The 15,435-nt window shown below is 41.7% G+C and overlaps 1 long non-coding RNA gene across 2 annotated transcripts in view; it reads left to right on the forward strand.

Annotated features, from left to right (window-relative positions):
* The window catches only part of LOC119566469, a 35,175-nt gene extending 31,961 nt beyond the window's left edge, over positions 1-3,214 (forward strand). Inside the window, exons 4-5 of one of the 2 annotated variants that reach the window (XR_006291496.1) lie at positions 362-582; positions 2,643-3,214. This is a non-coding gene — a long non-coding RNA (uncharacterized LOC119566469). The remainder of the gene's footprint in view (positions 1-361; positions 583-2,642) is intronic. The other variant, XR_005225613.2, reaches the window with a different exon arrangement.
* The last annotated feature ends 12,221 nt before the right edge of the window (positions 3,215-15,435 follow it).

The raw sequence follows: 15,435 nt of genomic DNA on the forward strand, positions 1-15,435 counted from the left end.
GGTGGGCCAGGCAAGGAATGGGTCAGTCAGGATGGGAGCGGGGAGCATAGGGTCCCCGGTGGTGGTGGGGGAGCACAAGGTATCCTGTGGTGGGGGTGGGAGGGAGAAGCAGAAGGTCCCCATTGGTGGTGGTGGGAAGCAGAGGAGGAGCACAGGGCACCCACTAGTGGTGGGGGGGAGTAGTGGGGTGGGAAAGGGGTGTCAATCTCCAGGTGTGAGGCCTGAGGGAGCAGGCAGTGAGTGTGGGAGGAGCAGCTGAGTGGGAACAGTCCCTGGGGCAAGGATCCTGAGGGAGTGGGAGCTGAAGAACGGTGGGGGGCAAGGAGCAGCTAAGTGGGTCTTGGGGTCTGTTTGTCCTCAGAGAATCAGGAAGCACTCTCACATCTCTCTGGGAAGAGACTGGAGACAGACCCTTCTCATCCAGAGCCGTCATGTCCACTAGCAGTTGCACCTTCAAGGGAAGGTGAATGTCCATTGCTGTGCTGCAAATTCTGCCAGCAGGTGCTGAGCTCTTGGGATGAAGGCTGTGCTGCTGGCCAACAAAGAGATGGACCTGTACGCCACCAACATCCCACCCACCAGGTAAGTCCCCTTCAGCTACCACCAGCGAGCATCTCAACAGCTGACTAATGTTACAGTAGTGCCTAAAGACCTTAATGAGTAGGAATCCCTCATTGTGCTCAGCATCATACAAACCAATAAGAAGGCCCAGTTCCTGCTCCACAGATCTCAATCTAATCCTTATAATTCCATATGGCAGACAGGCAAGCAGTAGTATTCCCAATTCACAGCAACAGGCACTGAGGCACATCACAATTTTTTTTCTCAACTTTAAAATGTGGAATTTTCTTGGTGTTTGGTTTTAAATATTTTCCTATGAGAACTGCAACTCAATCACTGCAGTGTTGTGTTTATGAGCCTTCTGGAAAGTAACTAGCCTTTAAACAGAAGTGAAAGTGACTTGAAAGTGTCAGTTTGACTCCTGTTTAAAGTCAGTTTCTAGTCTATTATTATTTGTGGTAGATAACACCCTTAGAGCCCCAGGCAGGTGCAGTATAAACTCATGGGGCCTTGCACTAGTAGGATGTTTCCAAAAGTTAAATGATCTATTCCAAGCTTGGTGAACTGCAAGAAGTAAGTAGCCTAAATGATAGAAAGTAATGTAGATTTTTCTTCAATTGTTTCAATTGTTTTATTCAAGAGTTAGTAACAAAGTAAGAATATACATTAAAATTTTAAACGGAACCAGTGTCCCTTATGTGACTTTGCCACAAGATGTCAGAACATGTTAGTATTAGAACTGGAAATGTATCTCAGCCCGGATCCCCATTCTGCTACTCCACCCTCAAGACTGCACACTCTCCTAGCTAATGGCTTAGATGAATGGATAATAAGAATGTTCATTGGCATATCTTGTACATCCAGCCTGGCAAAAATAAATGTTGTTTTTTCTTTAAAGTCCAGTTGTGGTCAGAAAAGCCGTTCTGTAAAAATGTTACCACAATGAAATACATCTACTTTCTCTGTTTCAAGTCAAATCTGTTTATTTTATGGATACAAACATGTTTTTACTTTTAATGGTGCAGGAACCAATATCAGTCAAGGAAAGCAAACTGTATTCTGTTTGGCCTCATACATCAACAGAATTGTTGAATGCATTGCTGGTGAAGATGAAAGAAGCAGAAAGAACCCAATTTGAATTCAGAGTGAAGCAAGGATAGGAATTAAAAAAAAAATTCTTGTTAACTGATTAAATTTAATCTGGAGTCAGAGAATGAATAACTATGTGTTAAGGCTCCAAAACTGATACCTCAAGGCTTGGAATTGGGAATATCTTGCTGTATTATCCCCTGATTGTTCTAAACTTACATATAAATTTAAAATATGGCTTTAACTGGTGTTTGTGTATATATATATTTCTTTCTTTATATAGGAATTAGATACAGTGCTCCTGCCAGCTAATTTCTAAGTTATCTGCAAACAAAAAACACCAAAAAACCAACAATCCCAAAACCAAAAAAAAACCAACCCCCAAAACAAAAAAGCTGGTTCAGTTTATCTTATGTGGCTTGGGAATGGTCTTAAACTAAGCTGAAAAAAGTCACTTTTATACTGGAATAAGAGTGTCCAGATCGGGGAGTTATATGAGTTTAACTATACTGGTATATTTATACTGCTATAACTGATAAAACTTTATTGGGTAGACAAACTCTGTCTCTCCTGAAAAAGGGGATTTAAGCTCCTAGAAGCACCCAACTGACTTGAACATTTTACCCTTTGTCTTGTTCAAATTTTTTTTTTTAAGAATTCACTTAATTTTCTGTTCCCCTAAACTCGCACCCTTCCCCAGCCCCAAAGACATAACCTTAAATGTAATCATTAGTTGGAACAACTGAAGCCTTTAATCTGGTGCAGATGCCTAAAAAGGTTGAAAGCCCCTGGTATAGATAGCCTAAAATTGCCTTGAAGGGCTACGCAGTTGCTTGAAGTAAGTAAAACTAAAGAACTGCAAATGATTTCCAAATCTGTATCTGTTATTTCTCCATAAGGAATGTTAAAGCAACCATAAACAGATAAATAACTTACAAAGTTGAGTGGGTTTTTTCCTTTTCCTTCTTTTTTTTTTAAATATCCAATTGCAGATGGACCAGAACTCCATGGTGCTGAGAGATCAGTTCTGTCCTTTCCTTGGTGCAATTACATGACCACTTTAGGCTCTCAGGCATGTGAGGAAGGAGAAGAAAAACAAGATGTGCAAGGATGTAAGTCAGGCTATAACCATGAACATCAATGCCATCAAACAGCTGTCAAAGGAGATGCTACCATCTTCCTTGTTGTTGAAAGGCAACCCAAGAGTCCCTGAAGACACAGTGTCTGGGACACGTAGGTGAGAATTCTTCAATCTCTTCCTCAAATCTCAATCCTCTGGATGTTTGCCTACAGAGAGGGCAACACCAATAAATTGCATTAAATATAAATGAATACAGTAGAAATTTTTCCATGGATATTCTAGATACATCACTGTTATTGCCCATCTCAGAAGGCTCATTGGGTGATGACTTACCATCTCCTCTTTTATTGTCCAGTTCATGAGTTAATCCTTCTGGCTGCCGTTTGAAGCTGTGGGCAATTAATAATTCATCACTGTATGCTGAAAGCATATTGTGTTGTGTGAAAGAGATGTAATATCAAAATATATAAAATAATTTCTGGAGTCATTGATTTGACCTGCTCTCTCTTTCTCTTAGTCTTTTGGTAACGTAAGGAGTGGAATTTGAGCGTTATTACACTAGGGTTTTATTAATAGGTTAGTGACTGTAGAAATAAAAACAACAAAATCTATGTGTATAATTTGAAGGCAAACTCTCCCCTCCATTAATCCAGCCTTAAAGACCTGCTGTAAACAAGTGCATTTCAAGGGAAAGTTGCTGAAAAAACAAAATCCATTTTTAAAAAAGTAAACAAGATACAAATGTCTGTCTAAAAACTCTAAACTTTGAGTTGTTAGGGGAAAAGAACAATTTTATTAATTAGGTGATCAATTATTGCCATATTAGGATACCACTTCTTGGGCTGGTCCAGTGCAGCTTGTGTTTGTTTGGGATACTTTTATTATCCTCTTTGGCCATCAATAATGAAATTGTTCCGGTGAGTTATTTAATGTAATTGCTATAATTCTCTAATCTGAACATTTACATCAACGTTTTGGGCTGATTACAAATACATTCACCATATTGTATCTATGTTGATTTTTCAACATCTATACTGATTGTGTTCTGAAATAAACAGCCATGCTTGAGCTGTGAGAGTTTGCTCGTATTTCAAACTTTGTTTCCAATCGTTCAGTGGTTCTCAACCTATTTACCATTGTGGGCCGCATCCACTACTACCTGTATGGCCCTGAGGATGTCACATAGGCTGCAGCTGTGTGCTGATTGGGCTGCAGGTTGAGAACCACTGATCTAGGCCTAAGAGTATTGCAAAGGGATGGAGCATCAAATGCACCTTTCCCTTTATGGCTATAAATCAGACCCTTAATTCTACAGTGTAAACTCTCTCTAGTTTGCTGTGTAATACCACCACTTTCACATACATCTTCCAAACATGTAATAAACATGTTTATCGCAGTATGGGATATGCACCAATTGCTATCACTCATTAATGAGTGCACAATTGACTTGCACAACCTTGAACCACACTGTGTACGTGAAGTATGAATGAGAAGTAAACAGTTTGTTTCTCTCTCTGTTCTTTTGCACAGAGCAACCTGTTAATATATGTGTTATAAATAAAATGTTCCTGTGACAGAGACTTTAAAGAGCCATTTTAGGGTGCATGCAACCTCTTTGCTTATGTGACATATAGGACTCCAGACTTGAAAACTGTCCATTGCCTCAACTGGAATCTGCTGTTCCCACCAACATTCCCTCCTGCCTCCTTCCCCCAGCCCACCTTTGCTCTCTGAATTAGACAGCTGAATTTGAAACAGATTTACTTAAAAATGCATACAAAAGGGCATGGGGTGTATTAAACTTGAGAAGGATGACAGTGCCAGTCTGACTCATGGTTTGCCAGTCATAAAATAGTATCACTGGTAACTCATGTAGCTACTTGTTTGCTCAGCTATGAACCAATGTGTTATGTACCCTGTATGTGCATTGCACTCAAACAGCTAGAAAGCCCAATTAGCATAAAATTGTGTGTGTTCTTACATATAACATCACATTGGTATTCTTGCTGTTGAGATCATATTTGCTTGCTGTAAGGAGCCATCTAGTGAGGGTTTACTGTACATAAAAGTGAAGAAACTTCTTTTAGCATCTTCATGTAGGCATGGAACTCTCTAAGTAAAAGTGACCAAACATTTTATTTTTGTGTCCTAATTCTGTAGTCCTAACTATTGCAAACAATAACATTACCATGTAGGAGTGGTGTGTTGTACTTAGTAATCATGTGGTGACCTTTCCTCTTTTTAAGAAATACCAGATCATAAAATATATACTTGGTCTGATTCAGACTTGGCATTACTCCACTGACTTCACTGGAATTGCAACAGGTTTGAATTTGGCCTACTGCCTTTAATTTCCTTGCCTGAGCATTTTAGTAAACACGTGTGGAGCTCCAGATACACCGTGTGCCTGCCCACTTGAATTTCCCTGCCAGACCTTGAAATTATTATTTGCATGACAGCAACACCTAGAGACCCCCACTGTACTACATGCTGTACAAACACATAGTCAAAGACAGTCTCAAATTGCTTATAATCTAACTAAACAAGACAGACAATGTGGGGGAGAAGGAGGCAAAAGGCTGAATTATCATCTTATTTCACTGATGGGGAGCTGAAGCACAGAGAGATTCAGTGATGTGCCCTAGAAGATCACACAAGGAGTGTATGGCATAGCTGGAAATTTACCTCAATCTCCTGAGTCGTGATTCAAGGCCTTAGCCAGTTAAGACCATCCTTTCTCTCTTACATAAACAGAGGCAACATACTAGTCAGTCATTTGAACAGTGATCACTCTTGTTTAATTTTTTTCTTTAAAAACTCCCAATGAAATTAAACAGAACAAAAATGCTACAATACAGCTGAGAATGTCAATACAGCAAAAACAGGAAACTCTAAGTTAATGCACCCACATCAACAATGACACAGCTATGTTGCAAATCTATATTGTTATCAATTTAACAGCCTACAGTGTACTGCAAAATGCTACTGTAGACATGCTATTAAATACTAAACTGTTAAGTCTGTCATGAGAATGGAAGTGCCTTGCCTGCTCACGGGGGGGGGGGGGGGGGGGGGAGTTGAGACTCTTTGCTGCGCCCCTGGAGGCCCAATACAGAATGCACATCCCTGAGATGGGGGAAATACAGATGGTTTGAAGTCACCTTTGTGCAGGAGCAGAGTTGATCTGTGTCTGCTGATTCGTGTGTGTGTGTGAGGGGTGCAGAGTGAGGGCAGCAGTCTTCAGCAGTGTTACTGAGCATGCTCACTACAAGTCAAGCAGGAAATCGGGGGGCATGTGACCCTGTTTCTTCCCCCCACTCCACGTGTTGTCTCTGCTCAGTAATCTGCACTGTTTTGGGGTCTAAAACAGCATCCTGTGTAAATCAGAGCTGTTTTCCCATGCCCTACTTTACCCTAGCAGCCTGAGGGCTGCTTATGGGACGCTCCACAATCTGAAGCATTCTAGAATCTCCCTAGAGGGTTCACTAGGGACAATCCTCCTTTGCCCTTTGAACACCTCTTGTGGTGGGAGTTTGCAAGGGGGTAGCACAGAGCCACTTACAGCAGCCTTATGTTGTGTCTGCACTGGGGGGGGGATTCTCCCCTGGCTTCTTGCAGCATAATGCCAGCTCCTGTACTCTACCAGAGTGGGACAGAGCGGCTGGGCAGAGGAAAGTATCTGACCCTAAAAAGATTATAATGCCTCAGACAGGGACATTGTTATGTTTTTCCATGCACAAAGAATAACCAGTCTAAAGCTGGGACTATTTTAGATAAAATCAAAAAAGTCCCTATGGAGAGCACGGTGTGTCTCTCCTCTGTACTGACTATAATTCTGAGAACAAAATGGCTGCTGCAGAGTTTTTAGACATTTAAAGGTGCAGTACACAGTAAACAAAGCCACTCCCTTTTCATAGCTACATTGTACACTGGTATAGTTAAAGTGGTGCAACTTTTGTGTGTAGACAAACCATTAGCCTACAAAATTCACCCATTGTTCCATAAAGGGGACATCACCCTGAGTTATTTTCTACCTGTCAGTCATTTTACACATTATTCCTGGTTATTTTAGAAAGTGCAAACAAAGAGCAGTCATTAAAAAAAATCCATATTTTAATAGGGTAAACAATACTTGATTGAATACCTAGTTAATTTAAGAGGGAGAATTTAGTGGCTGTAACTAAAAGTTTAAAAAACAGACAAACAGAACCGTGCAAAATGTATTTGTTATGATAATTTCATCACAGATTTTAAAAGTTTAGTTTTATATTTGCAATTTGTGAGCTGAGAGAATCAGCTGAATTCAATCAAATTGGTTTGTTCTTTGTCTATCTGTGGTCACCATAGCTACCATTTCAATCTGTTAACATATGTGGTATTATTTTGTTCCCTTCTCTTAAACTCTTTATTCACAGATGCTGTCAAGATTTCCCTTTGTACATATCTGATCTGTTTGTGCCAGATTTGGCTCTGTGCCTTTTCAAATGAGAGTCTTAGAGATGGCTACTAAATGATTAGACACTCAAATAGTACAGCAATGGGGACTAGGTATAAGCACCTAGGTAGAGACAAGTCTATGATTCCAGTAGTGAGCAGTGGGCACTGGAGAGAAATACATTGGGAAGACAACGTAGGAGGTCTCTCTTTTGCTTATATGATCTATAGATGTAGGCCTTTTTAGGGTGTGTTGGGCCAGAACTTCAGCTGGTGTAAATCAGCATAGATCCATTACATTCAATGGAGCGTCACCAATTTGCACCAGCTGAGGCTCTGCTCCTGTAATGGGGTTCATTATAAAATTGTTTTGTCAGGAGCCTAGCGCTCAAGGGACGTACAGTTAATACATCTGAACAAATAAACAAATGACATTTGATATCTTCTATTTTCTTTTTCTACTTTCAGCTCCATAGAGCAGGTTCACACTGCCACTGAATAGTGGTGTGTATCTGCTCTGTACAGTGTAAACGATCAGCAGTATTTAGCTGATATAAAATTATTCAGATTTCAAATCTGAACTGGCATAGCATGAAAAATAAGCTTTTTTGTGAATGGGAAGACAATTAAGGCAACTTGTTTTTCTCTTCTGGCAGTGTAACAATCCTGAGACTAGTACATGTACTGTACAATTTGTAATGTGGAAGCCACAGGGAAATCAATCAACCTGAATATATACTGAGAGTCCATTTTCACAATGAAGCTCTGGCTATAATTTTTTTCCCTTTCATGTAAGGCTTTTTAAAAACCCTTTGGTTAAAAGCACATTGGGCCTGATTTTCAAAGGGACTGCTGAGTGCCCACACCTCCGGTTGACTTTAACAGGTGTTGTAGCTGTTCAGAACTTCTGACAATCAGGCCCCTAACTCTAATTCATGCAGAGAGTAGCTGGAGAAGCTGTCTCTGAAGCAGTATTGTAATGAGGGGTTAATTCCATTCTGTCTGTCTCTCCTTCCTGCCTTTCAGTATAGATGAAAGAGTGATGGGGAGTAACATTATCTGCACCAAAAGGGAATTTTGATTTCCCGATCCTACCTTCCCCTGAGCAGGGATGATATCATATCACGACTCACAGTAAGTCACAGCTGCTTTTCCAGTATAAAGCCTATTTTGGAGGATTCCTAGCTAAGCTATAAAAATTCACTGAGCATGAGTGAATAGAAACCAAATTGACAATACAGACCATAACAGCTCTGAAAGGGCCATTAGTGCCTGTCATGTGAAAACTCTATTTTTTAAAGAGCAAGTATTATTCACATTTACACAAGAGACAGTAACTGCTCCTTTTAAATCACTACTGCCTATCAGAGAAACAGACCTGAAGAAGAGCTCTGTGTGACTCTCAAGCTTGCCTCTCTCACCAACAGAAGTTGGTCCAATAAAAGATATTACCTCACCCACCTGGCCTCTGTATCAGAGAAACAATCAGAACCAATACCACGATACATAGAAGCACTGGGGGCAGATTCTTGTTCTTGAATAAACTGATGTCAAACCAGGGTATTTCCATTGTTCCAGTGGAGTTATGCCAGTTTTATGCCAGTCACTTCAGAGTTACACTGACGTTATTCTGATATGTGATAGTGATAAGCATGGTATAAATGTTTAGCTAGATACATAAGCCCCTTCGTTTTCAGTTTCAGCCCATTCCCAGGTGTTTCAAAAAGTATTATTTGTTTTTTTTCCAATTTTCACCCTACTTTTGTATCATTCAAATATATTAAAAATAACTTGTTTTATTAGGAAAATGCAATACACTGCATGAGATATATGTATTATGATAATATATTAGCCTGTGTGAGTATGCAAACCTGCCTGTTGAAGTAAGGCTATGTATTAGTCTAGAAAATACACGCAGTAAATAAACAGGCATGCACACAAGCTCTGAAGTGCATGCGCATCTGCACGTACTGATGAATCTCACACCCACCACGTATACATTTCAAGCAGTTAGTAGATAACAGTCTAAAGATCTGAGACACTAAAATGAGAAGAAAACAAAAATCTGTACCAGAATATGTTTCAGAACCCAACGAAGTATTCAGAAGTTTTAAAAAAACAAAAACAGGACAAAAGGATTAAGCGTATGCGGTGCAAATGATTAAATCTAAATATTTACAGGCTATTAGTTCTAAGTCTACAACAGTAAACTGTTTATTCAAATTAAAAGTTTTATTTGGAGATTAGAGATATATGGTTTTCTTAAACTCAGAAGTGGCATTGTGTTTTGAGTTCTGTTTTAGTTCTGCAGCAAACCCCATTGAATTCCGTTCATGAAAGCATTAATCTATTGAATACTTTTCCCCCCTGTGCTTCTGTCCACCAAAATAAACCCCGATATTTACCCAGAAAAATTATTAATAGTTTTTTGCACCGATTTTCACATGGTTTTGTTGTTGTAGTAATAAACACCGATACATTCCTGGCAAAAATTACATAAAATAAAAATTGAAAATGAAGGGCCCGGTAGAAACATCAGAAACTGGTCCAACCCTCCTTGTTTCCTGAGATGAAGCTCCACAACAGGTTGTTGTAAGAGTATCACATTTTATCAGAAAGAACCCAGTATGCAAGAAACAACATTTTACCCGCATGCTTCCTGCTTTTGTAGCGCATGAGAGAAATATCTAGTGTTTTCAGTCTTAAATGTAAAAAAATGTAAGAAAAAGAAAATGTAAGGAGTGTGTGGCCATTTGTTTTACTGTGATTTTAAAAGATACTGTCATGACATTTTCTTAATTTTTAAATTGTTCCTTAAATGCTGATAATCCCTCTGACATTTGACACTAAATCAAAGTTTTACTGGTTTATCTTCTCTCGGCTCGCATGCGTTTGAGGTTTTCTTTAGAAAATAGCACTGATGCTTTTGCTTCAACACCTCTCTCCTGCAGGCAAGACTTTGGAAACAGATTTACAATAAGGGGAGGGAGGAGAATCACATTTTGACCCTACAGTCTTTACAGCATGCCTTAGAGTCAACAATCTGGTCATAGAAACACTGGGCCTGATTCAGTGGAGTCACTCCCAATATAAATCAGAACAGCCCATTGTTCTGGGGCCTATTTTTCATGTAGATTCCATTCACTCTTACAATATCTTCCTTGCTCCTTCTACATTTTTGGTGTTTTGTACCAATTTCAAGTGACTGTCTAATGCTTACAAAGGGCCAGATTGCCACCTCCTACAGAAAAACCCGTGGGAGGAGAGAAACTCAATATAGTTTCCCTTACTTTCCTTTCCCTCTGATGGGAGTGGATGGGGAAGCAAAAGGGGTTGTGGTTATAGGAAGCCCCCCATCCTCCCAACTACACAAATCAGAAGGCCTTTAGTATGGATTTAGGAGCTATCCTCCAGGTACAGCTGCTGCTCAGCAGGACCCCCCTTCCTGGTTCCTATTTGAGCTACCCTGCTGTTGGCTACTCAGTAAGCAGCTGCAAAGGAGGCCCAGAGGGAGGTAATGGAACTCCCACCTGTTTTACTTCCTGGAAATCTGTACAGAGCTCTCGTCTGTGCCCTAGAAATCTATGGAGCCCCTTACTTGGGGTGATCCAGTGGTAAGACAGTTGCACAAGAGTGGAATCTGAGTGGTTGCAGAGATGGCACTCCTCTCCCTCTGTGCTAACTTGCTACTCCTCACATGTGGATCTTTGCAACAAGATCCTGGCCACTGAAAGCACTGGAACGGCTCAACTATGAGAGGATAGTGCACAGGAGTTTTTACAGTGGGTCAGACTAATGTGCCATCTCGTCCACTATCCTTGCCACCAAAAATGGTCAGTATCAGATGCTTCAGAAGAGATGCAAGAAACCCTGCAGTAAGTAGGCAGTTCTAGGATATCAGCTCCCTGAGGAAAATTTTCTCCCAAGTCTCAGTAACTCAAGATTGGTTTAAACTCTGATGTATGAGGGATTATATCCCTTCCAAAGCTCTTTTTTAAATTAACATTTACTGTGATAGTTCTGGATGTTCTTATAATTCACACAAATGTCTAATTGCCTTTTGAATCCCATTAAACTCTTGGCCTCGCTTATGTCTTGTTGCAAAGAGTTCCACAGGCAAAGCATGTTCTGTATGGAAGAGCATTTCCTTTGATCAGCTTTGAATTTGCCACCTTTCAATTTCATTGGTCAGGCCTATGTGATGTACAGTACATGCTCCGTTGCACTAGACGGTGTGGTATGAAGATAAAGACATTGGCTGAAATCCCAGTCTTCAAATTCCCATTGCCTTCAATAGGGCCAGAGTTACACTCAGGATCTCTGTATGTTGTTATGTACTATTGAAGGTAGGGTGAAAATGTGAATTGTAATAAAAAAGTTTATGAAAAGATAGTGATGATCCTCAAGGTCACCTGTTACAGTAGCCTGCACTAAATGGGCCACTTAAAAGAAACCCATCTGCATTTTGCTTAGCCCACCAAGGCTGGTCTATGCTGTGAGATATATTTGAAAACATGAGTTTTTCATTTGAAATGCAATGCTTCTGAAAGGTGCCAGATTGAAGCCTGAAGCCCTCTGTTTATCTATAGATCAGATTAAAACAAAGATGGAGCCATGCAAGATTCCTCATGGTGAATAGCTAATGTGCCTCAATCCCGACCTGGCGTGAGCACCTCTGGAGGGGAGAAGATACCACTCTGTGTGTACATTTAGTGCTTTGCTTCTCTGCTGAGGCATCCAGCCAGGGCACCAGTGTATGTGATGATATGTGGAACTTCTACCTCGCCTAACTCTGGTCCTTGTTTCATTCCCAGCATTTCCCCTCTTTTCCTATCCCCAAAGCATCTCCTTTGGGCCCTCCTTTTTTAAACTCTCCCATCGTACTGTCAACCACCTCATCTCCTTCACTATTGCCCATCTGCAGGGATCAGGTGGGGTAGGCGGAGAAGGTGGTGGTACTCTTTACCCATGTGATTGGCCAAAATAAGATGCCATACACAATAGGTTGTGAAGATGTTCAAATCATTGTATCATTGTGTCGCTGCTTCGCTCCAATGGGTTCCTTGAATCTGGCTCTCTCTTGGTAAGGCTTGAATAGGCCTTGGGCACTGCTACACTCCTTGGGCTTGGCTCCTTCTTGATTGGGGAATAAAATAAGTGGTGGCTGTGACGCTGGTAGACTAGGTGCCAGCTCTTGCCAAGGCTTTAGGACTCAGTCAAGCACTGACAAATTCATTGCTGGAAACCAAACTGTTTCACCTGTGCGTTAAGATGGGTATTGAACTTATAAAAATGTGTTTAGACTTTATTAAATGCTTGTAAATTGCTGCATAAATTAATCTCACCTATGATATCATTGTCACATGCTGTAAGGTAATTGTGGTGGGGCACCTGCCACCCCATGAAAGAGTGGACCGGGGCAGGCCAGTGCAGCTGCGCAGTCTGGCAGCCATAGGGAAGGGCCTGCGGGGAGCCAATCAGGGCTGAGCTTTAGGCGGCCAATCAGGGCCAGGCTCAGCTCTATATAAAGGCTGTCCAGGAAGGGAGTGGTCAGTCTGTCCTAGACCTTTGTGGGGGAAGGTCTGTCTCCTGAGCAGGAGACCAGCACCTAGGACAGCGCTGTGCTGGGCAGGCTTGGGGAAGCAGAGGAGAGCTCTGGCCTGATACCTGCCAGACTGCTGACCCTGAGTAGAAGGGTCTAGAGGGTGCAATGGGGTCAGAGGGGAAGTGACCCAGGGAAGACTGAAGGCAAGGGGAGAGAAGGAGGGCAGGGAGGCTGCTGTTAGAGGGTCTCTAGGTCAGGAGCCAGAGTAGTGGGTGGGCTGGGGTCCCCCCACCCCCTTGTGCTGCACTGGGCTCTGGAGGAGTGGCTGAGTCAGGCTGCACCCTGCCCCCTGATGTAAGAGGGGCTAGACTTGGGGGTTGTGGCAAGCCACTGAGGCCTGTGCAAAGACTCCTGATAACCCCTCCCCCCTGAGAAGGGGGTGAGTGTGGACTTGAGGGCACTGCCAGAGGGCAGTATCCTGAAGAGGACACCGCAAGCTGGGAGCAATGCGGGTCAAGATGCCAAGCAAGGGCAAGAGATGGATGGGACACCACTGGCAGAGGGTGCTCTGCATGAACTGAGCTAATTCCCTGACCGAACAGCAGGAGGTGCTGCAGTGGTGAGTCCCAACTCTGTCACAGTAATTAAGTTTTTGCTTTATAATTTTTTTTAAAAAAAGCTTGCTCTAAAACTGAATCTAGTCAGGAGGGATCATCTCCTGCCCATCAAGAAGGCTGATCAAAACTGAATGGCCACTGAGACATCACAATAAGACTTTGTTAGTTGCCCCTTCACACCCATGAAGAGTCTGCATGCAAAAGGGCTTGTCCCATCAGCCTGAGTTCTGGAAGAAGGAAATAAAAATAGCTGACAAAAAAAATCCCCTTCTTTTGTTGTTTGGACTCCTGCAGAAGCAGAAATCTCCAGAGTCAACCTGGGTTAGCCTTAAAAAACATTCAAAACTGACAAATTACTACAACTCTTTTTTTTTTTTTAAAACCATAGACTAACTCATTTGTCTATATATGCTTGCCTGCTTTAACCTTGTAGTAACTCTCTCTCTCTCTTTCATTTCTTTTCTCAGCTAATAAATCCTGAATTAGTTTACTATAGGATTGGCTACAAGCACTGTCTTAGGTGGGAGAGCTAAGGCATAATTTGACCTGGGGTAAGTGACTGGTCTCTTGGGACTGGAAGCAACCTGAATATTTTGTGATCTTTGGTGTAAAGCAGCCATTTATCACTAAGGACATCTTGCCTGGGTGCAAGATAGACTGGAATGCCCAAAGAGTGACTACATGGTAAGACTGTCCTAGTGCTTTAGGAGTTCACACTTGTTACTGGGTTGGTGAAATCTAATTATAGAACATACAACCAGTTTAGGGCCTCTGTCCTGCTTCCTGACAATCTGCACTGAGGCTGGCACTGCCAGTCATGAGTCACTCCAGACAGCGTGACATAGGCATCTCCCAAATACCACCCATTTTTGTTATCAAAATGAAATATTACTCCTGGGAAATTGTGTGGCTTTGAGACCCTCCATCCCCTTGTTAACTGAGCAATTTAATAATTAGCAATATTTACATTTAAATTATCTTCCCTGGGCATCTGAGTTAACACACCACTGAAACTGAATGCCATAGCTCACACCTCTCAGTGCCATTGCTTTCTGCATGGTTACAGAACTGGGGTACACTTGGCTCACATTTTGGGAGCTTTCTCCACAACCATAACTAAAGACTGTTGTATCTAGCTGAGGAGCTGAGCTGTGTCAAGATAAACCCTTTATTATGAACAGGAACTGTGCACAGAACTGAGATAACAAAACTTCCTACTATGTGTAGCTTCAGACTGCTATTGCCCTTCCCTGGGCTTTTGTTCCAGCTGGAAGTGTCACAGGAAACAAAAGACTCTGCCTAGAACAGGGGCTCTCAAACTAGAGGTTGGGATCCCTCAGGGTTTGCAAGGTTATTACAATGGGGGGGGGGGTGAGCTGTCAGCCTCCACCTCAAACCCCACTTTACATCCAGCATTTATAATAGTGTTAAATATTAAAGTATTTAATTTATAATAGTGGGGGGTCACACTCAGAGGTATGCTATGTGAAAGGGGTCATCAGTACAAAAGTTTGAGAACCACTGGTCTAGAGGGTACAGGAAATATGGCATCTCTGCACTTCCGGGAGGACATATTTTACAGCACAGAGATTTAATTAAGAACATAATGGCCATACTAGGCCAGACCAAAGGTCCACCCAGCCCAGTATCCTGTCTACTGACAGTGGCCAATGCCAGGTGCCCCAGAGGAGTGAACCTAACAGGTAATGATCAAGTGATCTCTCTGACAAACAGAGGGTAGGGACACCATTCCTTATCAATCCTGGCTAATAGCGAAAAATTCATGGAAGTTAAGTCCATTAATCCAGTTCTCTTTTAAACCCTGTTATAGTCCTAGCCTTCCCAACATCCTCAGGCAAGGAGTTCCACAGGTTGACTGTGTGCTGTGTGAAGAAGAACTTCCTTTTATTTGTTTTAAACCTGCTACCCATTAATTTATTTGATGGCCCCTAGTTCTTATATTATAGGCACAAGTAAATAACTTTTCCTTATTCACTTTCTCCACACAACTCATGATTTTATATACCTCTATCATATTCCCCCTTCGTCTCCTCTTTTCTAAGCTGAAAAGTCCTAGCTTCTTTAATCTCTCCTCACATGGGACCCGT

This window comes from Chelonia mydas, chromosome 6 (assembly GCF_015237465.2).
Source record: "Chelonia mydas isolate rCheMyd1 chromosome 6, rCheMyd1.pri.v2, whole genome shotgun sequence".
NCBI lineage: Eukaryota > Metazoa > Chordata > Testudines > Cheloniidae > Chelonia > Chelonia mydas.